This window comes from Tursiops truncatus, chromosome 19 (genome assembly GCF_011762595.2).
Source record: "Tursiops truncatus isolate mTurTru1 chromosome 19, mTurTru1.mat.Y, whole genome shotgun sequence".
Lineage (NCBI taxonomy): Eukaryota > Metazoa > Chordata > Mammalia > Artiodactyla > Delphinidae > Tursiops > Tursiops truncatus.
The window spans coordinates 10,153,767-10,175,691 of record NC_047052.1 but is presented as its reverse complement, the minus strand read 5'-3'; the positions used below and the strand labels follow the sequence as shown (position 1 = coordinate 10,175,691).

The following is a 21,925-nucleotide window of genomic DNA, read 5'->3' as shown; positions in this document are numbered from 1 at the left end:
TACGTGCTTGTTTGTCAGTCAACCCCCAAAATGTTCTTCAGCCCCTCACTCCTGCACTAGACTAAAAGCTGCTCTTCAGAGTGTGGTCCCAGAACCAGCAGCACTGGCATCACCTGGGAACTAGCCAGAAAATGCAAAGTCCCAGGCCCTTCCTCGGTCTTAGAAAATCAGAATGTGCATTTAACAGGGTCCCAAAGAGATCTGGATGCACATTAGAGTTTGAAAAACTGTGTTAAAGGCACAGCCCAGCTGATGGTGAGAGCGCCCCCGCTGGCCAAGGGTTGTTATTACATCCATTTAAATTTGAGAAACCAGAAAAGGCTCGAATGTGCAATGTGAAGTAGCCTTATAGATCATGCAGTGTCCCTTTTCCTTTATAAAGACTATAAAACGGTCCCCCTCTAGTCTATTTAATGGAGCATGATGGAAGAGCCAAAGCACTGTTATTCTAAATGTCCAAAACCTGACTTCTAATTGTAATCCTGCACTTAGTTTTATTTCACTTTATTTCTCTATCTGATACAAGACAGAGAGAAATCACCTTTCCTGTCCATGGGGCAGCCTTTCTGTGAATGTCAAATGGAAGGGAGTGTAGGGTCATGGTTAAGAATGTGGACCCTGGGTTGAAACAGCTCCAATTATAAAGTCTCTATCTAGCAGTGCTTAGCTGAGTAACCTTAGCTAAGTAGTTTGCCCTCTCTATAATAATAGTACCTATCCCATCAGATTGTTGTGAAGGTTAGCGGTTAAAACATTTAAAAAGCAAACAGCACTCTGTGGGCACATAATTAAGCAGTCAGTAAGTGTTATCATCTATGTGAAAGCATTCTACAAACTGTGAAGAGCTCTACAGATGAGGGAGCTTCTTTTTACTGGTGGGCAGACATGCAAGGCTATCAGCTCTAGATGAGAATTAAAGATGTCACCCATGGCTCACGAAGGAATTTCCCAGACCTCTGTCCCAGTGGCCCGAAAACACACATAGAGAGGCAGCAGGACCTTATTTGCAGAGTAACTCAGGCTTCTCCACAATGCTCAGGCAGCAGAGCCGGGAAGTCACAGGCTCTTTGTGAAAATCAATGAAACAGTGTCTAATTATGAGCGTTTGTACTCATCGTATGCGCACCGATGTTAACTGCTAGCATTGCTGTTGTTTTATTTTTAGTTTTGTAGAAAATTATCTTGTGAAAGATTCTAATAAACAGAAGAGATAGGGTGGCACCAAAGGGTTAATCAATAGGATTTCCTCAGTTTTACCCACGTGATTTTATCACACTCATTTTGTGCAACTTAGACGCTGTTTTGTGAACAAACCTGAAATATACATGATAGCCCATTCTCAAGGCTCTGCCTCCCAGGTTTGACCTTTAAATTATCACACTTTTCATTCATATAGAGATAAAAAGCTGCAGAACAGAGAATAATATTTGTCCTGTTGGAGGTTTCCAGGAACACTGTGACCTGACCTACACGGACAGCTGCAAGAACAAAGGATTCCGGCACCAAGAAGTTTATAACAACCAGCCACACCCCTGCCCCTTTTAGCTTAAGAGAAGCTTGAATCCTAACTCAGAGAAGATAGTTCTTTGGGACACTAGTCCACCATCTTCTCCGTCTGCTGCCTTTCCGAATAAAGCTGCTATTCCTTGCCCCAGCACCTCGTCTCTCTATTTTTTTATTGGCCTGTCATATGGCGATCAGTATGGGCTTGGACTCCATAAGAAAACATCATGTTTTAAGTACTTTACATGTAGAATCACATTTGGTCCTCACAATAACCTTATGAGTTAGGTACTAATAGCATCCCCATTGTACACATGGTGAAACTGAGGCCCAGGGAGATACAGAGATTTGCCCAAGGCCACACAACTGGAAGCAGGTGAAGGCAGGACTCTGGTCTGAGAGATTCCAAAGCCATTGCTCTTCCTTCCCAGGAGACAGCCTCACCCTATTGCTTGGTTTCTGCCAAGGTCCAGTTCACTGAATATCTGGGAGAAAAGAGTGAGAGCCACCAGGACGATGGGCCTGTTGCATAGCAACCCTGAGCTTGAGCCTGGTGAGGGGAGATAGGCTCCTTAAGTTTTTAAAACACCATCACTAAAAATAGCCTGAGCTATGACAGCTTAACACGAGGTCTCCTCCAAGAGAAACCCATCTCGCAATGGAATGTCTTTGCTGTGTTGTCCTTGAGAAAAGCACGTGAAATTATGGGAGGCTGGGTGTCGGCAGCTTTTCCCAGAAAACAACTACTTCATTCCACTCCTTCACCTCAGAGGGGAGGGTGCAGCCATGGTACGCGGCTCATGAAAGTGCTATCCCCATATTTTTTTTCCCACTCCAAAGCTGGAATTCAACCCAGGTCGGGCCAAGAGCGGTCTGCCTGATTGCAAAACATGGCCTTCGGCTTCCCTGTATTAATCTCCCAGAAATTAATCACCTTGGTTGGAATCACCTTAGGTACAAACGTTTATAATGCCTACATTTGTCACTCCAGAAGAGACCGTGCCAATTCCAGGGGCACCAACTATAAATCTCATACCTGACAAAGAACATTAGATATTTAATTAGATGTTAAAAAAACTCTTCACCTAGTACCTTAATGATCACCGGGCCCTCTCCTAAGGCTGATGATTAAAAGAACTCTCGTCTGAGCCTGCTGTGTTTCTCTGGGAATCAGAAAGTGCCTATCACAGTAACTACGGAGCCTGAATGTTGGCCTGCCTTGGGTAGGCACACGAAACAGTAACTACGGAGCCTGCACGCTGGCCTGCCTTGGGTAGAGGCACACGAAACAACAAAGGAAGTTTAAATGCAGCCACTTGCCCACAAAGAACAGTCGGCCATTTATTTATTCAAGGCAGAATAATGGTCCCCCAAGGTGTCCATCTTCTAATGCCCAGAACCTGTGAATTTGTTAAATGACATGGCAAAGGGAATTAAGGTTACAGATGGAGTTAAAAGTGCTAATCTGCTAACTTTAAAATAGTGAGATTATTGGGATTAACATATACACATTACTATACATAAAATAGAAAACCAACAAGAACCTACTGTATAGCACAGGGAACTCTACTTAATATTTTGTAATAACCTATAAGGGAGAAGAATATAAAAAAGAATAGAAATATATTATATGTATGTATAACTGAATCACTTTGCTGTACACCTGAAACTAACACACACTGTAAATCAACTATACTTCAATTTTTTAAAAAGGAGTATTTAACTCAAAAAATAAAATAGTGAGGTTAGCCTGGATTATCCAGGTATTCCCAATGTAATCACAAGGTTCTTAAAAGTGCAAGAGGGCAGCAGAAGAAGAGAGTCAAAGGAATATATGATTAGAAAAGAAAGGCACACAGGGATGCAACACTGCTGGCTTTGAAGATGGAAAAAGGGGGTCCATGAGCCACTGAATGAAGGCAGCCGCTACAAGATGGAAAGAGCAAGGAGACGGTTCTCCCCTAGAACATCCAGAGCCTGCCAACACCTTGGTTCTACCCCAGTGAAACCCCTTTTGTACTTCTGACCTCCTGAACTGTAAGACGATACATCTGCTTTGCTCTGCTTTGTCACCAAGTTGTGGCAATTTGTTACAGTGGCCATAGACAGGCCATGAATACAAGCACTTACTTGGTACTTAATTATCAGCACAGTGGTCAGTACTAGGCAGACAACAGTGAAGCTATGGCTACCACCTTTCCCCTCCTGCAGTTTATACTCTGGTGGTGCAGACAAGAAGGGAAAATCAGTAATTAAAGGCGATAAAACAGGCAAAGGAGAAAAACAAAGAGCAGTTGGCGGAAAGGCTAACAGAATGGGGATGATGGGAGGTATCTCTGAAGAGGTGACATCTTACCCTAAAGAGAAGGAGTTGAGGGGGAGAGAATTCCAGGTGGAGGGGACATCTGCAAAGGTCCTGGGGTGGAAAAGAGCTTGGCACATTCCAGGCACTGAGGGAAAAACAATGTGGTTGGAGCACAGCAGGCCAAAAAAAAGAGAGGCATGAGGTGACATTGACCAACAAAGAAAGGGACAGTTGTGCTGGGCCTCGAAGACCTTGGTTCCAGTTTGGATTATCTTCTGAGAGTTTGGGTTTGAAGGATTTTAAGGAGACTGCCAAGATGCAATTCAAATTTAAGAAGATCTCTTTTGCTGCTGTGCAGAGGAACAGGTTGAAATGGAAGGATGCAGAGACACTAAGCCATTCCCCACGTGGGGAAATGACTGTGGCTTAGATTTGGGCAGTAGCAATGGAGATGGAGAGGGTCGGGTTCAAGATGTATTTTGAACACAGAACTTATAGACTCGCTGATAGGCTACCTGTGAGAAGCAAAGGATGGGTTCACTTTTATTGCTGCCACCACAGTTTTCTTCAGCAAGAGACACACAAGAGGTTGGGTGCCACCTTTATCTTGTACACTAGTCAATTCTTGAAAATATATTCATTCATTCGACAAGTGTTTATTGAGCACCGACCATGAGCCAGGTGCTGTTTGGGTACTGGAGATACAGCAGTAAACTCAACATAAGCCCTCTTCCCGTAGTGTTTATCTTCTAGTGGGTACGACAGACAACAAATAAATAAATGTAAAAACGTACAATGAAATTTCAGTTTCACAGTTATAGGCGATGAAAAGAAAAGCAGGGGATGGCTACTTCAGATAGGCCCGAAATCCCGGCTAACTCATGGAAATCACAAGTTCATTATCTAGCCTAATTAGGAAATAGAGATGTTAATTGCACAGTTAAGATAATTAGTAATAACTGCAAACAGGAGTTGTCTGAGCCCTGAGGCAGCTACCTCGTTTTTTCTGTCAAAAAGTGTTCCTTGGTGAATCTTGAATTGGGCCATGGAGAACACCTTTATTTTTGATACAAGGAAAGGAGTAGAAAGAATAGTATAAATCAAGGGGTAGAGGTGGAGGGGGAGGAAAAGAAACGGGCAGGCTGAGACCAAGCAGGACCCTGTAAGGCCCTCCCAAGCACAAAGGCCTTTCTGTGTCCCCCATTGCTTGTTTGTAGGAAAAGGGTTTCAGCCTCCTAGACCTTCCCTGAGTTCCAAAGGGCAGATTCAAATAGCTACTAATTAGGGGAGTGAGGAAATGCAGAAAGAAACAATAGTGCAGCATGGGACCTGGCGCCCACGCTTCCTGGGGGCGGGTCGGGAGCTGCGCAGAGAAATCTGATACGGATCTCTGAGTTCTTCCTTCAGAACTAAGGCCTCCACCCAGGCAGAGGAAGGTAACCTCAGGCTGAGCACAAGCCCAGACTGGTTGGAACCAGAGGCTGATAGCTGAGATTCCCAGAAAGCCATCCTGTTATCTCACCGCCAGAGAATCAGAGGAGGGTCACACACCGGCAGCCCTCCCCCCCAAATGTTGCTTCTATAAAAGCTTCTTCCCTGAAACCCATCCGGTCTTTTGCGCAGTAGCCGCCCTGTTCTCCTTGCATGGCCCTGCAGTAAATAATCCTTTCTCCACTCCAAACTCCAACATTTCGGTTTGTTTGGCCTCACTGTGCACTGGGCACACGAACTTGGCTTCAACAACAATGACACGGCCAGGTCTCAGCACCAGACTTTGCCAATCTCATCACTGACAACTGGACCACTGCACGCTTTCTTAGAGACGCGAAAGTGTCAGCGAGAGGAAGAATGGGGAATTCCAATCAGGCTAACTGATTTATCTTTAACTAACATACCTGAACTGTATGATTTGTGTCGTATATTTAAATACAGAATTCCCCTACAAAATTAAACTTCCTTTTCATTCAGAGATTCCTGAAATTGCTAAGACCAGAAACACACCGCTGCTCAAAGGAGGTTTACCAGCCCCCACCAACAAAAGCAGTCTGGCAGGTAAATAAAGTCTTGAAATTGCTCTGTGCTGAAACTAGAAGCCTAGCCGAATGCTGAGCACGTCACCAACACAAAAGAGATGTTAGACTTTGGGCTTCTTGATGGCAGGGGCCAGCTTGCCAGCGTTCGGTTCTGGCCTAGTGCATGGTGGGTGCATATGACGATGTGAGAAGACAGATTAGTTGGTGTATTTGAGGAATAAATTAGTAAAATAATCAAGTGTGACTGTACCACTACCATGTACAAAATGGCTGTTTCTTGCAGCGATGCCTGGGACATAGTCTTTAAAGTAAAAATGTCTTTATAGAGAAGGCAAAAGACGTACGAAATGATCGATAAACATTTGTTAAGCAACTGCACCTAAGTCTGGGACACGATGCCCAGCGAAAGTCAGACAAGATATATGTCACAGGAGAGCTGCTTTTTGAGAGGTTTTCATGCTCAAGAGAGAGAGAAAATATCCAAGTGAAATGTGAAGATGATGAGGATGATGATGACGAGGGGGAGAATTTCCACTATTGGTTGAAGTCTTACTATTTGTTTAGAATTCACTACCATGTTGTATTTATCATCACATTCAATCCACACAACAGCCCTAGGAGGAAGTCACTGGATTATCCACATTTTACAGATGAGAAAAGTAAGGATCAGAGAGGGTAAGAAACTAGCCCCAGGTCACACAGCCTACAAATAGTGGAGCTGGGATTTAAACCCCTGTATCCTGCCCTCAAAAATCCTGTTTTATGTCACTCCTGCTGATCGAGTAATGAGGGGGGCGCTTGATTGAAAGAGAAAATATCTGGGAGTATAAATTGCAGCCTCATATTCCATAATAAATACAGGAAAAGCCAGGAACTATTCACCCTACAAAATGGAATAGAAAGACTCGTACTCTCTGGCAGAAAGGGTTTTATCCATGTTTTACAGATGAGAAAAGTAAGGATCAGAGAGGGTAAGAAACTAGCCCCAGGTCACACAGCCTACAAATAGTGGAGCTGGGATTTAAACCCCTGTATCCTGCCCTCAGAAATCCTGTTTTATGCTGCTCCCACTGATCATGTAATGAGGGGGCACTTGATCTACAGAGAAAACATCTGGGAGTGTAAACTGCAGCCTCATATTCCATGTTAAATACAGGAAAAGTCAGCAGCTATTCACTCTACCAAATGGAATAGAAAGACTCCTACTCTCTGGCAGAAAGAGAGATGAAAAGGCACTTTTTTTAGAGGTTGTAATTAGCATCAGTGTCATCCTCAACATCATCATCCTTTGAGAGAGAATAACTTTAATGACATCATATTCTTAGCCTACACTGATATAACACAAACTGACTCAAACTTCAATCCATCAAAAATGCAAGTTTTATTCAACTATTAAAACTATATTTTTGAAAAAAAGTGATCTGGAGAAAAGCCCATGCTATACAATGTTTGGTGATAAAAAGAAGGATATGAAACTGTATATAGTGTAGCATACTCCTATTTGTATGTCAGAAAACACCTTCCTAAGAATCTATGAGGGAATTCCCTAGTGGTCCAGTGGTTAGGACTCTGAGCTTTCACTGCGGCCACCCGGGTTCAATCCCTCGTCAGGGAACTGAGATCCCGCAAGCTGCGCAGCACAGCCAAAAAAAAAAAAAAACAAAGCACAGCTTTAGGACAATTGAGGAAATCTGACTATGGATGGTAGTGGTATCATATCAGTGCTAGAAATCATAATTAGTGTAAAAAAATGAAAATGAAATGGGAAAGGAATGAAATATCATTCATAAAAAAGAACACATGAGTTAAAATATGTAAAAAAGTTACAGACAAATATAAATACTATAAGTATTTCTGCATGGTGGTATTTCAGGTTATTTCTATTTTCTCCCTTAATTATCTTCTTTTTACCAAGTTTTCTAGGCAGATTTATAGGATTCCTTTATCTGAAAATTTTTAATCTCAAAATCTACACACACACACATCTACTTATGGTATTAAAAATCAAATAGAAATTATGCTGTTATTCACAGACTATTTCTAAATTTATAGAAGTCAGTTGGTATACTGAAGAAGAATCAGTATAAAATCAGGATAATATTTCTTCTTGATTCATTAATTCTACTTTATTAATATGATGAAAGGCTATTTTCCTAGTTCCAGGAGGGTGTGAAATAGGCTTTTTTCCTCTAAATGAATAACCATTACCTGGAGCCAAAGACTCATACACGACGGGAAGAAAAACACAAACATGATTTAAGGCTTCCTCTCATTTTCCCAGAAATCCAGTGTAAAAGAGAAGAGAAGAATCTTAGCAAAAAAGGAAAATAAGAGTTATAATTTCTCACCAATGCAGACAGAATCACATGTACCAGAGGGGGAAGGGACCATTGGACCTTGGTTAGATGGACTCTAACTTCCATGGCCAGAGAGGTCAGGCAGACCAGCCCTCCTTCAACCTAATGAAGGAGGCTGGAAAACATCCCCACTATCCCCAGGCACTGCCAAACAAACATTTAGCATATTCTGTGTTTCAAGAAAAATGGGAGGGAGTATTTGTGGAAACAAAAATGATTCCTATTTTTTCCCAAAGTTTGAGATGTAGGTAAATAAAAAATTTCCCTCTCATCTTTCTCTCACTTGTGCTAATGTTTGTCTTACACTGATGGAAAGGGATGCTCAGCTTCAATGACTAGAGGACAGACAATAGGGAATGGTACAGACTATGGTGAACTTAAGGGGCAAGCTGTCAGCTATCTCTAACTAATTCGTGGCATATTCTAAGCTCAAAATGTAGCCTGCAACAGAGTTACTGGGGAATCTTTTTAAAATTAATCCTGAGCCACAAAACCAGAGATTCTATTCACTTTGTTTAGACCGAGGTTCTGGAATCTGCATTTTAACAGTCACCCTGAGTCAGCAGTAAGCAATAAAAATATAATGTGTGCTACAATTGTAAGCCACATTGTAACTTTACATTATGTAGTAGCCATATGTCTAAAAAGTAAAAAGAAACAGAAGAAATTAATGTTAATAACATATTTCATCTCACCTATCATTTCAGCATGTGATCCTAATTAACAAAATTATTAATTTTTCCTACTAAGTCTTCAAAATGTGGTGCGTATTTTACACTACAGCACACCTCAATTCATTGTAGCCACATTTCAAGTGCCCAGTTGTTATTGCAAGGCACTTATCTTTCTGGTTCATCTTTATGAAAGTCATACTTAATACTGATTCCCATTGCTGAAGTATAAGCTGCTTGTCTTAGTCTGCTGAGGCCCCTATAACAAAATACTGCAGACTGGGTGGCTTATAAACAACAGAAATGTATTTCTCAAAGTTCTGAAGGCTGGATGTCCAAGATCATGGTACCATTACAGTCGGGCAGGGGAACCTCTTCCAGGTCACAGACTTCTCATTATATCCCCACAAAGTGGAAGGACTAGGGAGCTCAGCAGGGTCTCTTATATAAGAACATTAATCCCATTCATGCGGGCAACACCCTCATGACCCCATCACCTCCCAGAGGCTCCATCTACTGATACCAACACTTCGGGCAATAAGTTTCAACCCGTGAACTTTGAAGGAATACAAACATTTAAACATAGGAGTGCTCAAAGCCAAAAAATGTATTTGGCCCTCACGTGCTCCAATACCTCTCTCCAGCTCTGCCTCATATTAACCCCATGACCTTGGACAAGGGGCCCCTTCCCCTGTCAAGATGACAATTTCCTCATCTACAGCTGAGTCACTTGGACTAGGAGATCTCTGGAGACCCTTCTTTGACGGCATAGTGCTAATACACGGATTATCTGTCCTTTGGTCCCAAGAAAAGAGTATTTTTCTTTTCTTTCCGTCTTTGTTTTGTGATGCTTCTCAGGAAGTTAAAAGTGAGGCATGAAGGACCTGGTATAGACATGGTCTAAAGGCAGGGTCCAAGGCATGACCTGGTTTAGTTAGCCAACCAGGAAGCTCCATTTCTGTGAGGCTGTGAGTCATCACCAACCTGTAAGGCACTCACATCTGGGAGAGCCCACCTCTCAGAAGGAACGCTGCTCTCAACTTCATGCCCCCTATGAGCAAGCTGATTACTTACTGTGCATATAAGTTAAACTTCTGGTGTTAATTAGGACAAGTGAGACAATGCTGATACAACAAACAACCTTCAAGTCTCAGTTGCTTAAAACAGAAGTGTATTTTTAACTCATACAACATATCCAATGTGGGCCAACACTGTTTTGGGTTTGAACTGTGTTCCCCCAAAATGCATATATTGATGCCCTAACCTCAGAATGTGACCTTATTTGGTAGTAAGGTCATCATGTAACTTGTTAAGATGAGGTCTCCTGGAGTAGGGTGGGCCTTTAATCCAATATGACTGGCGCCCTTATAAAAAGGGGAAGTTTGGAGACAGATGCACACAGGGAAAGAGCCGTGTAAAGATGAAAGCAGAGACGGGCTGATGTTTCTACGAGCCAAGGAATGCCGAAGATTGGAAGCAAACTACTAGAAGCTGGGTGAGAAGCATGCAATAGGTTCTCCCACACAGCCGTCAGAAGGAACCAACCCTGATGACACCCTGACCTCCTTGACCTTGTGTTGAAGCTTCTAACTTCCAGAACTGTGAGATCACACGATTCTGTTATTTAAGCCACTCAGTTTGTGATACCTTGTTTACAGCAGCCCAAGCAAATTGTCCCCCAGCAGCCTGAGATAATGAATACTTTGCCATCTGGTAGCTGTGCCCTGTGGAACTCATGGCCTTCTCAGTAGTAAGAACCAGGGAAGAGCTGCCAGGAGGATCTTCCATGCTTTGGCCCAGAAGCGACACAGGCCACTTCTGTTCAAAGGCTGTTGGTCAGGACGAGTCATACAGGTCTTGACAGCAGGGCTGAGAAACAGACACCACGTTGGGTGACCATCACTCTCTGGCACCTTCCACCAGGGACCCTCCCCAGAGACTAAATATTTCTGCCAAGCAATGCTTTGCTGGGTGGTAACTACGTAGGCATTCCAGTCTTCTCCCTTTGTAAGTTGCAGGGGCGTTGGAAGAGCTATCAAGAAGTACTAGAGGTCCAGGGACAGTTTCATTTCATTTCAGATGACCATTGTAATTGAACTGTTGTAGCTTGAATTGGCTGTCAAGAGTGTTGTACCAAGACAGACTCAGCTCTGCATGGGTTCTGGGATGATGACTGACAGCAATTATGACGGGTGAACAGTGGAAGAGAAAGAGAGTATGTATACCACGGACTTGCCCCTCCAGTTCGAGGGGGAACAGACTTGGATGATGGGGCAGCGGTTATATCTGGGTCAACATAGAAAAGGGTCAGAATGCCTGAGCTTAGGCCTCTTTTCCGTATAACATGATAAAAATCCTTCCCCAGGTATGTGTATCCCTTTGTGATTTTCAAACTGCTTGTACTTCAGTTACCTCGTTTGGTATTCTCAACACTCTTAGAAGATACGCATTTTAGATAAAGGAAAAAAATGTTTCAGGGGAGTTAGATGATTTTCCTGAAGGCATGCAGTGTGAGTGGTTGTCAAAACCAAGGTTAGAACCTGCATTTCTCGCGGCTCCTAGCAGGAGCCCTTGCCATAGCCCTGGCACAGAGGCCTGGCTCTCATTAGTGACTGGAAAACCTCCTGGTCTCTGTTCTAGAAAAGTTTTTGAACCAACAACCAAAAAAGAAAACACTTTGCTCAGCAGCCCATGAATAAGACACCCTCTTCGAGCAAGCTTGTGGAAAGCTCTTGGAGTGACATCAACAAGGAGTTGGCCGCCATGATTCCTCTCGACCTTCAGGACTCAGTAAGGTATGACCGGTTCTGAAGGATGCATGGGTTAAAGTGCTTTTACTCCATCCAATCTATCTCACAGGGCAGCATTGTAAAGGAAACCAAAGCTGCCTGCTCCGGCATTCAACAAAGAGGCCCCCATGGAAACACACATGCAAGCACCAAGCTCTCAGGTGTCCAGGGAACACAATCAGGTAGTCATTCCCCTCCCCAAACCACCGGCTTGAGAAGCTTTCCGAACGCGCAGCCTGAGCAAGGTTATTAAAGTGTTTCCTTTTAAGATGACTTTTTAATTGCAAAATGATAATATCCCAGCATCTCTGCCTCACTGACATCAGGGAAATATTTAGAAAGCGTTTGTGTGTCCTAAGAGAAAGGCTGGTACATAATTGCAAATTATTACCACTTTTGCAGGTCACGCTGACAAGATTATCTCCCAGCAGGCTGACAGTCAGAAATCTGCTTCTAATCTGGTGGTGTTTCACAGCTGGTAACCTTTTTATTTATTCCTGGATAGAATGGAAATGAGTGCTGTGTGTCTTCTCCTCTCACTTTCATGGACCATTTATCATATCAAAGCCCATTTGTCTGCGTACCAGCCTAACCAAATTAGGTAAACAAAGTTCTAGAAGCAGCCGACAGCTGTTAGCGAGAGGAGTAATCACAAAACACAAAGCTTCATGGCAGCAGCTGCCACATAAACACAGTTTTCAAAAATATGGCAGCTCAGAGGCGGTTTCGGGAGAGAATCTTCAGAGGACTGTTAGAGTGCTCATGATGCTGAATTTGAAAAAGAGGTTTGCATTTCCAGTTCCTTAATATGGTAGGAAAAGCCCTGTATGATCTGCCCCGCCCGTCTCTCTGAGCTCTTCAACTCTCTGTCCATCCCCCTCCGTTCCTGCAGTGCCCCGGTCTTCTTTTGGGTCCTCCAATGCTCTGAGCTCCTTCCACCCCAGCACCTGAGTGTGTACATCCCTCCTTCTGCTGAAAGGTAGAGCGAACACACAGACACCTGCATGTTCATTCATTCACCCAACACTTACTGAGCATCTAAGGTACCAAAGGACTTGTGCCAAGTGCTATCAAGATACAGAGATACATGAGACATTGATTCGCAGGTTCAGCCATCAGCACAGCCCACGGTTTGTGTTTAGACATCCATATAAGAAATCATGATAGAAGCCAAGACTTGAAAAGCTTCATAGGAGAATATATGCCCACAGTTGTTCTAAGAATTTTATGCACATTAACGATACAAAACAATCGTAAGAGGTAGATCCTGTTATTAGGCTCCTTTGAAAAGGAGGCTTAGGGAGATGATCTGGTCCGAAGTCACAAAAGGATAAAGGAAGGAAGAGGGGACGGAGGTCTGGGGCAGGGCCTGAGACTCTGCAGCCTAACAAGCTCCCGGGTGATACAGACGCTATTAAGCCAGAGACCACCTCTGGACAAACAGGGCTCTGGAGTGGCAGTTCTCAGTGTGTGGTTCCTGAAGCAGCAGCAGCACTGTCACCTGAGTGCTTGTCAGAAATGCAGATTCTCAGCTCCACCCCAGACCTGCTGAATCAGAAACTCCAGGGCAGAGCCCAGCTGCCTGTGTGAACAAGACCTCCAGGTGATGACACAGGCTGAAATTTGAGAACCACTGCCCCAGACAGCAGTGTATTCTCTAGTCTCCTTCATTTCTGGGTGTGGTTTTCTTTTTCCCTGCTGGACACTCTGTCTCATTTCCAGATGAGGGAAGAAGCCTCGATGTCCTTACTGCACGCACGGTGGGGCCAATGCACAATCCTCCCTGGCAAACCCTCTCAGTTTCTCAAAGACGGTGAATTGCGCGGAGCATTCCTAAAACCCCAGGCCAGACCCCCGACTCAGCTGTTTCTAGAGTCACCATTAGCCCCTTTAGCCTGAGTTATAAAACTCTCAAAAAACATGTGTATATACACATATATATATAGTTTATATACCTCTGTGTGTGTGTATATATATATATATGTTGTTGATTTGATAGATTTGTGGTAAGATACACACTGGACTATAAGGAATGTTTCCAAGATCTAAATGTAATAACAACAACCCAATAGAAATGAAAACTGCTGAACATGTAGTATTACAGAAAAACACCTCACTCTGATTAACATGGTATCAGTATTTGTTAGATAGAAGATTATAATCTCTTAATAAGGGTACAAGCAAAAGGGTACAATCATAATTTTATGAGCCTTGAATTTAATTTCAATAGAAATTGGAGACATTTGTTTCCAATCAAATTTGCCTCTGGATTCTGGGAATCTGTACTAGTCAAGATGGAATGGGCTGAGTAGTAAATAAAAGAGATTTTCAGTGGTTTGTCTCTTTCATGATCACATAGCATGTCCAGCCTTGCGTGTGTGTGTGTGCGCGTGTGCGCGCGCGCACGTGTGTGTGGTGGTGGTAGTGGGGAGGAGTGCTGTGCTCCACCCAGTCACTCACGACCCCAGGCTACAAGAGCTCTGTCATCTTGGGACACAGCTCCCTCAGCCTGTGGCCCCAGACCCTGGTGCAGGGCAGAAACTGGAGCCCTAGCTGTGGCTTTTTCACTCTCTCAACCAGAAGTGGTGCACATCACTTCCACTCACGTTTCATTGGCCAGAACGAGTCTCATGGCTCTGTTTAGCTGCAAGGGAAGCTGGGGAGAGTAGTCTCCTATACATCCAGGAAGAAAAAGAGAACTAGAAATTGATGAACAATAGTGATGCCTTCACACGCAGCTGAAATAAGTTCATTTGCATCTCCATAAGTGTAGTAAGGTGTCAAAATGAGTGACAATCAACTGAAGAAGATCTCTACAAATCAGCATGTGTGAGGCTGCCACTGACGAAGCATTTATTATGCGCCAGACGCTGACTATTCTATTTTGCATACATCATCTCAACAGGTGTGAAAGCAGCCCTCGAGGTGGTCTCATTTTTTACTTAGCCAGGGTAAACGTCTAGCCAAGATCTGAGGCAAGATTTGAACTCACTTCACCTGACTCCAGAGCACTCAAACCCAACCCATGCGCAGTCCCCACAGGTAACAACGCCAACCTCCTCCCATTGTTTCAAAGCTCCTGCTGGTTCTATATTGCCTTTCTGTGGACTGCATAGTTGCTTAAATCAGATCCTACTAAGGATGGTCTTTAATCTCTGCAGGGCATTGTCTAGTGTACTGAGTCCAGGACCGCAGCCAATTAGAACTTTGTAAGGTCAGGTCTCTGGAAACATCATTAGTTAAACACACACACTTGTGTATACACACACGCAATGCCCCCACCCCTCAGGGGTCAGCACAGCCTTAAGACTTAGATGCTGATCTATTCTCACTCTGTCTTCTGTTCTATGAGAGAGATGGGGGCCCTGGTCCTCCCCAGAGCTAGAGGAGCCTATCATCTGCGGACATGCTACAAGGAAAATGTCATTTGGAAACAATTAGCAGGACATAGACATGGAATGAACAAGAGAGGAGGCTTCTTGCTTCCTTCCCTCAGCTCCCCAGAGATTCAAAGATAAACTTCAATGCCATGAACATCTTGCCACCTTGCCCTTGGCTTCTGGTACAATTTCCTCCTCTTTCCCATTTGTACGATTCATGTTCTCCAGTTGTCTTTAGTTTTATATCAAGCAAATCGTCTTAGACCAGTTTTTAATAGGCAGAGTATACATCACAAATAAAGGACATCAGAGGGCATATATGTATTCACATATACACACATGTATGTATGTATATATTAAGTAGCAATCAAATGGACACAGAAAAATAGACCTTAAAAGTCTAAAAACCATGTTCAATAAGGAGCAAAATGTCATAGAGTGGATATGGACATTGGAGTGAAATGGTTTATATCCAAATCCTAGCCCAGATACACCTGCTCTGTGATGCTCAGTTGTCCATCTGCTCGCTGCCTCGGTGCACTCACCACACACACAAAAAAGAAAAGCATCTCTACCTCGGAGGGTGGTTACAAAGGTTAACTAAGCCCGTCCATGTAAAGCAATGAGCGCACTTTCCTACAACGCCTCACACAGGGCTTGAAACATAAGTGGTTGTTGTTGACGCTGATGTGTTGCTACTGACCTCACCATCCTTCAGTTGGGGTAAGGAGCATAAAACTCACCTTTGGCAGAGGGTCCAGGAGGGGAAACGAGCAACTCCGGGGCTGCCAAGGCTGAGGAAGATTCTGTGGGGAGTACCTTCTTACCTAGAGAGAACAGGATGCACATTTTAATCTCTACACAAGGTCGGACAGGACTCACATTGTAGAAACGATGAACATCTCATTTCCCATGAGGCTGTACAAATTAGCCTAGTTAGCTGCACAGTATCTATTCGGGGAACAAAACGTTTCTTTAATTAGGAAGAAAGACAAACAACATTAAAAGAAACGTGTTCTGCTTTTTGTCCCTGCCTCTAAAGCACATCTGTATTCTGAATGACAAAGCAGAGAGGAAACACAGCCTGACGGGCAATGCCCTTTTTCCCAGAGGATGACTCATCTCCTTAACATCCGGACAAGACACGTTTATAAGGATGGCAACTTTTGAGAGCCACTGGTTTGCATGTTTTAGGCTATGTCTTTTGCTTCCCTGTAGATACAATGGAGCAAGTTCATTTTAAATGCACAATCTTATAAAAATGTATAAAAGCAGGTACGAGGCGTATTTCATGCGTGTGTATCATCGGTACAGATATATCAGTGGATTTGTTTGTGGGCTGGTAACCTGGCCAGAATTCCAGAAAACAGAGTGGCTTACTCCTCTAGCACTTTCTCTTCCCCAATAGAGAAGCCAGAACCTCCTGGAGATAGCGAGGTAACTCCAACATCTTGACCCTCTTAGAAGATGCTCCTATAAGGTGATTCTCTCCCTCCCTCTCTCTATCGCTCCCTCTCTCCTCTCTCCCTCTCCCTCTTTCTCTCTCTCTCAATTCATGTACTGGCCTCCGTGAATCCTTGCAGTGTTATCTCCTGCCACTGGGAGATCGCACTGCGTCTTCAAACAAAGCCAGCTTCTCAACAACTTGCTAAGTGCTTTTATTCTTCTGTGTTTCTCCTTCCTTCTAGAATGAATGTCTAGCCTATTAAAATCCTTCCACTCCTTCAAAGCCCAGCTGAAATGTCTTCTTCCTTTCCATATTCAGTCAAAAGATATGCATTGATGACGTGGGTCCTGGGGCCACAGCAGTAGGAAAAAGATGCACTGTACCCTCTCTCCTGGAGAGTAGATTCTGGTGGCAGTGAAGCAGAGAATTAAGGAAAACTAAATATGTATCATATCACCTAGTGATGAATGCCACGAAGAAAAGAAAGTAGGTTGAGGGAATAAGGAATGGTGGCAACTTCAGGCTTCTCCATGAAATTGGCCTTTACCCTCAGGAGGAAATAATTCATCCTTCCCCTATTTCCTTACCCATCACTCTAATGTAGCACCACCCAAAGAGCTACATTCACCAACAAAACACCAGTTCAAATCAATATTAGTGGATATCATGGGGGCAAAAAGAAGTCTGTGGCCAAGTACATCAGAGAAAAGTTGGGCTAAACAAAGTAAGGGAGATTTCTTTACAGCTGAATATTTTGAAAACTTTACCATGTGTGGAATTAAAGGAACTTCAGATAAAATGAGAGGCAGGACAGGCTTGTAGGGGGAGGTCTCAGGCCCCTGCCATGCATAGTCAATTACTCCAGACAGGTTGAGACAGCACCTATATCTCCCACGGGAAGGTGTTGTCTGCTTTACTGTCCAGCAGAAAGAAGAAAGCGCTTTGCCCAACAGCCCAGCCAATCAGAGACTGGAGCAGCCCCACCAATGAGAAACCTCCATACATTGGGCTCCCAATATCCTCCAATGGACTCTTCGGTTTTTATAGCCCTTCCCAGCTACCCACCCCCAACCTTTTTCCCTATAAAAGCAAATTCCCCTTCGTTGTTCTCTGGATTTGCCTATGATCTGCCATAGTTACAGGTCCTAAATTGCAATTCCTCAGGCTCTTCTCAAGTAAACTCACTTTTGTTGCTAAAGTAACTGGCTATTATATTATTAAAGTTGATACATGTTAAAACAGGTTCCATACCTGCAAGAGGAGGTACCAAATGAAGTCTTCCCCAAATATATTTGGCCACAGTGCCCCCGTGGGTCTAAGGTTGCTTGCAACATACTTCGGAAAATATTTTATTTCCACTTCCACAATATTAATTATTTAAAGAGAGGTATGATAGCCAACCGTTGTGCCCAACATATAACTCAACACAACTCATGTCATGTAGTAGGTATAAACAAATAAGCATTTTTGTTGGTAACAGCTTATTGTCTTGGGTAAAACTAAAGACCTGGTTTCAAAGCCCTCACTAATGTGATAGGTGGTGGGATAGGAATGGGTGCCCACTGCGGGGTATGCGAGCTTACTTGTTTTCTTTTGTAAAAGAAAAGAAGTAATGATGCTTGCTTTCAGCTCCATCTCCCCAAAATACCCTGGGGAAAAAACTCTAAGAATTTTTCTCAAAGTAAGTTTTTAACCTGGAAGATATGGTAACCCCCTCTGTAGAGGACTTGAGCTGATGTTTCCAAGAAGGTTGCAGGACAGAAGGAAACTTAGAACCCCTTTGACTGTACTAATATGGTAACCACATTTAAATGTGGTTAAATTTAAATTATCCAAAAGTAAATAAAATTTAGTTCTGTCACATTAGCCACATTTCAAGTGCTCAATTCTCACATTTGGTTAGTGGCCACTGTACTAGAAAGTACCAATCGAGAGCATTTCCATCATTGTAGAAAATTCTACTGGACAGTGGCTGCTAGAAGTACAATCCTCCACCATCAGACCCTTGAAATTACTTCACGACAGCCCATGTTCTTTTCTGGCTTCCACTGAAGATCTTAAACCATGACCAATGCCCGCCATCCCAGACAAGACTACTGTGTGGTCACTTTAAGACAGCCCAGCCAAAGGATCGACATGGAACCAGAGGCTAGCAGCAAACGGAAGGCATCTCAAAGAGTGTCTCCATCTGTCTTTTTGCCCACCTGGCACTGTTCATTGTCCCAGATACACCAGGAGAGGCTGCAGGCCACACTGTAGTCCCTGTGAGCAGAGCACACATAGCATGGTTTCTGTTGAGGAGGAAAGAATGGGTTGGGTAAGGCACCAAGCTAGGTGAGTGGTGGAGTCTGGATTTGGGGAGGGATGTGAGTTTCCATCTCCTCTCACCAACCTGTACAAGCAAAAGAGTTTAACCAGGGTTGAGTGGTGAGTTCCTGGTGGGCAGACCCAACGCCAAGGTGAGGACGCAGAGGATGAATTCCCTGTAGAGCAGAATCTGTTTCTTCCACAGAGGCTGAGCTTCCCACATGCACTGGAAAATCTTGAGCCAATTTCCCAACTAATTCACAAGCTAACTGAGACCAGACTGCTTCTCCTCGCGCTGCACAATCACGCCATTCCACGCATCCTAGGCCGAGCCTTCATTTAGATTACAGATTTCCCAGCACACTTGTTACTGGCAATTAAACCTACTTGATTGTTCCATTACACGAAGATTACATGACGGTAAAGGAATCAAACATAACTAATCTTTATCTCATTTCTAAATGTGTACGGAAATGAGACCCAACAAGGGTAGAAAAGTCTGTGAAAGATGGGCGCCCATCAGCTTTCGGCAGGTCTGGATCACGGAAACTCAGGGATTTAAGGCATTTTAATATACAAGCGTATATCTGTTTTATTGTTACACAATGAAAATTAAACATGAATGAGAAAACGTCATGAATTACTTTGAAAAATCACATTGGCAGTACCAGGAAATAAATTCCCAGCAATTTACATTTTTGTGATCCAGGGCCGTTCTAGAAGAATTTTTCCGATATTCCCTATCTAACCTTTTGTTCCCAGTCCACACTCGCTGCCAGAAAAAGAAAGGACTGCCTCAGGTCATCGACTTCTTGGCTGAAGTGCTGATCCAGACTTCCTGGGCCTGGCTGATTTCCACTCTTTTCTTTTATTTTTTCAGATTCGAGTCCCATTTCTCCCCCTTTCAAAGTATAGACATATCAGAATGATGCAAAGGTCTGGTTGCAAATGCAGATGCATTTGTATTGTGAATGAGGCCACAGCCCAAGAGACTACATGTTTAATTAGCCCCCAGAAGATTCTTGTGCAGACTAAAGTTACTTGCCGCCATATCTGACATCAAAGTCCTCAACAACGAGGATCAACCGTCAGGTGTCCCTATATCTCCAACATCCACCTTGATGCCAAGCCCAAGAATGAGCGCTCAGCCTTGAGAACATGCTGAACCAAATTCACAAGCTCTTTCCTTTTTAATGGGTCTTTTACCAAAAAGCAAGGACCACATTAAGTAGGGATCTGTACACTTCAGCCCACTTTGTACAGAACAATCCACTCAACTTCCCTGGAGTCTCTCCTGAGCTGGACCTGCCCTAGTTGCCAACTCCCAAGCCCAGAAAGGAAGATTGTTCCAGTGCTACCAGGAAGGGTACCTCCTGGCACTGGTGCGCACCAGCTGCCTTCCCTCTGGGGATGCTACATCACCCAGCGTTCAAAGGAGGTGGCCTTATCCTCTCAACATCAAACGTCTCCCTTGGGAGCACTTAAACTAGTGTCTTCACCCTTACAACAGAATCACCTAGAAGCTTGCTCACAAATGCCTGTTCCTGGATGCATTTCCACCCTGAGATAAGTACCTGTAGGGTGGGATTCGGGGCACTTAGATGTCCAGGCAGCCTCCTCGCCCCCAGATGATATTGATGCTGAGGACCCCTGACCCATTCATAAAGGAATTTCTACTTCAACCTAGTCCTCAAACAACGCTGTCATCTTCCTCTGCTAAAAGGGGAGAAGGCTGTGCCTCCTTAACTCTCTCTGACTTGCCAGGGGGAGGGGTGAGGAGTGGATGAAGGTGATGGGAGAAGTGTCTACTCCTCCAATACCCAGCCCAGCAGTTGTAACCGTCATCCCCTGATGGATACGTGAGAACGAATCTGAAAGCTGTCTCCTGAGACTTCCCTGCAAGAGTTTAGAGACCCTCTGCAAACTGAGGAAGGAGTGGAGGAAACTCCCATTTCTTGAGCTTTATCTCCTTAGGAAAGTAATGCTAAGTGCTCAGTGTTTCCTTATACCTTACCTTCTCGCCACAGCCTACCTAGACCCCACTGCCTACCCCCAGACAGAATTAATTGCTTCCCCGCTGCTCCTGGCCCCCAGAGCACTTTGGATCCCCTCCCCATTAAAGCGCTTATCTGGCATTAACGCTAATTGTTGCAGGTCTTTTCCCCAGACTTCCTTTGCTCCAAAGGCTGGCTGGTATTTTCTTTATCTCTGTACCACCCAGGCCTGGCCTTAAGGTGCTGCTCAACAATGTTTCCAGGTGGGTGGACTGCAGATAAGCTTCACCCTGGCCCCTGGGATGTGCTTTTTTGAGAGAAATGCACATGGAGGTGTTGGCTTTGCAGGCTGGCCTGAAGCTTTTTATAGCTTCGCTTTTCTTCAACACGTTTTCCAGAATTATGTCACTACCAACAAATCTGTGTGCAAAAGCTACAGAGACAAGTCATTTCCTCTAAAAGACATTGCCCATTAATCTTGAATCCTGTATTGTTTTGCAGATATATATATCTTCTTATTATGATGCATTTCACCTTGTGATGTTCCCTGTGCTATGGCTTCCAGCATTACAAAAGCCATAAAAGCTAAGTGTTTTTCCAGCAGTATTTCTGATCTTGAAAGTAGATGCCCTGCATATAGCCTTGGTATACAGCAAAGCATCTCAGGACTCTGCTTTTTACATGAAGGCAATCCAAACTCCTGCTACATTCTGATTTTCTGATGTCAGTAGTATGGATGGGGATTTTTCAGAAGGTTTAAAGCATTTTTTTTCTGGTTCCTTCAGCGCAGACTTTTGGAAGAGCTGCCCCCGCCCAACTGCCTCCAATCTCTCCTCACAATCCATGTCCCACCCTGATTCCACAGAGATCTTCCTGAAAACCCAGACCTGTTATTCCTATTCCTTTAGAAAGAAGGTCAACCTCCATCTGCTGTGGCTTCCAAAGCCTTTTCCTCTATTCCCAGGGCTCTACTCTACAAAATGCCCCATTTTTTTTTTTTTTTTTTTTGTGCGGTACGCGGGCCTCTCACTGTTGTGGCCTCTCCCATTGTGGAGCACAGGCTCCGGGCGCACAGGCTCAGCGGCCACGGCTCACCGGCCTAGCTGCTCCGCGGCATGTGGGATCTTCCCGGACTGGGG

The 21,925-nt window shown here is 44.0% G+C and overlaps 1 long non-coding RNA gene across 1 annotated transcript in view; it reads right to left on the bottom strand.

The window, feature by feature from the left end:
- LOC117309136 (uncharacterized) overlaps window positions 1-21,925 on the bottom strand; it is a 103,163-nt gene that overhangs the window by 79,382 nt on the left and 1,856 nt on the right. Inside the window, exon 2 of the long non-coding RNA XR_004523394.2 lies at window positions 15,782-15,865. This is a non-coding gene — a long non-coding RNA (uncharacterized lncRNA). The remainder of the gene's footprint in view (window positions 1-15,781; window positions 15,866-21,925) is intronic.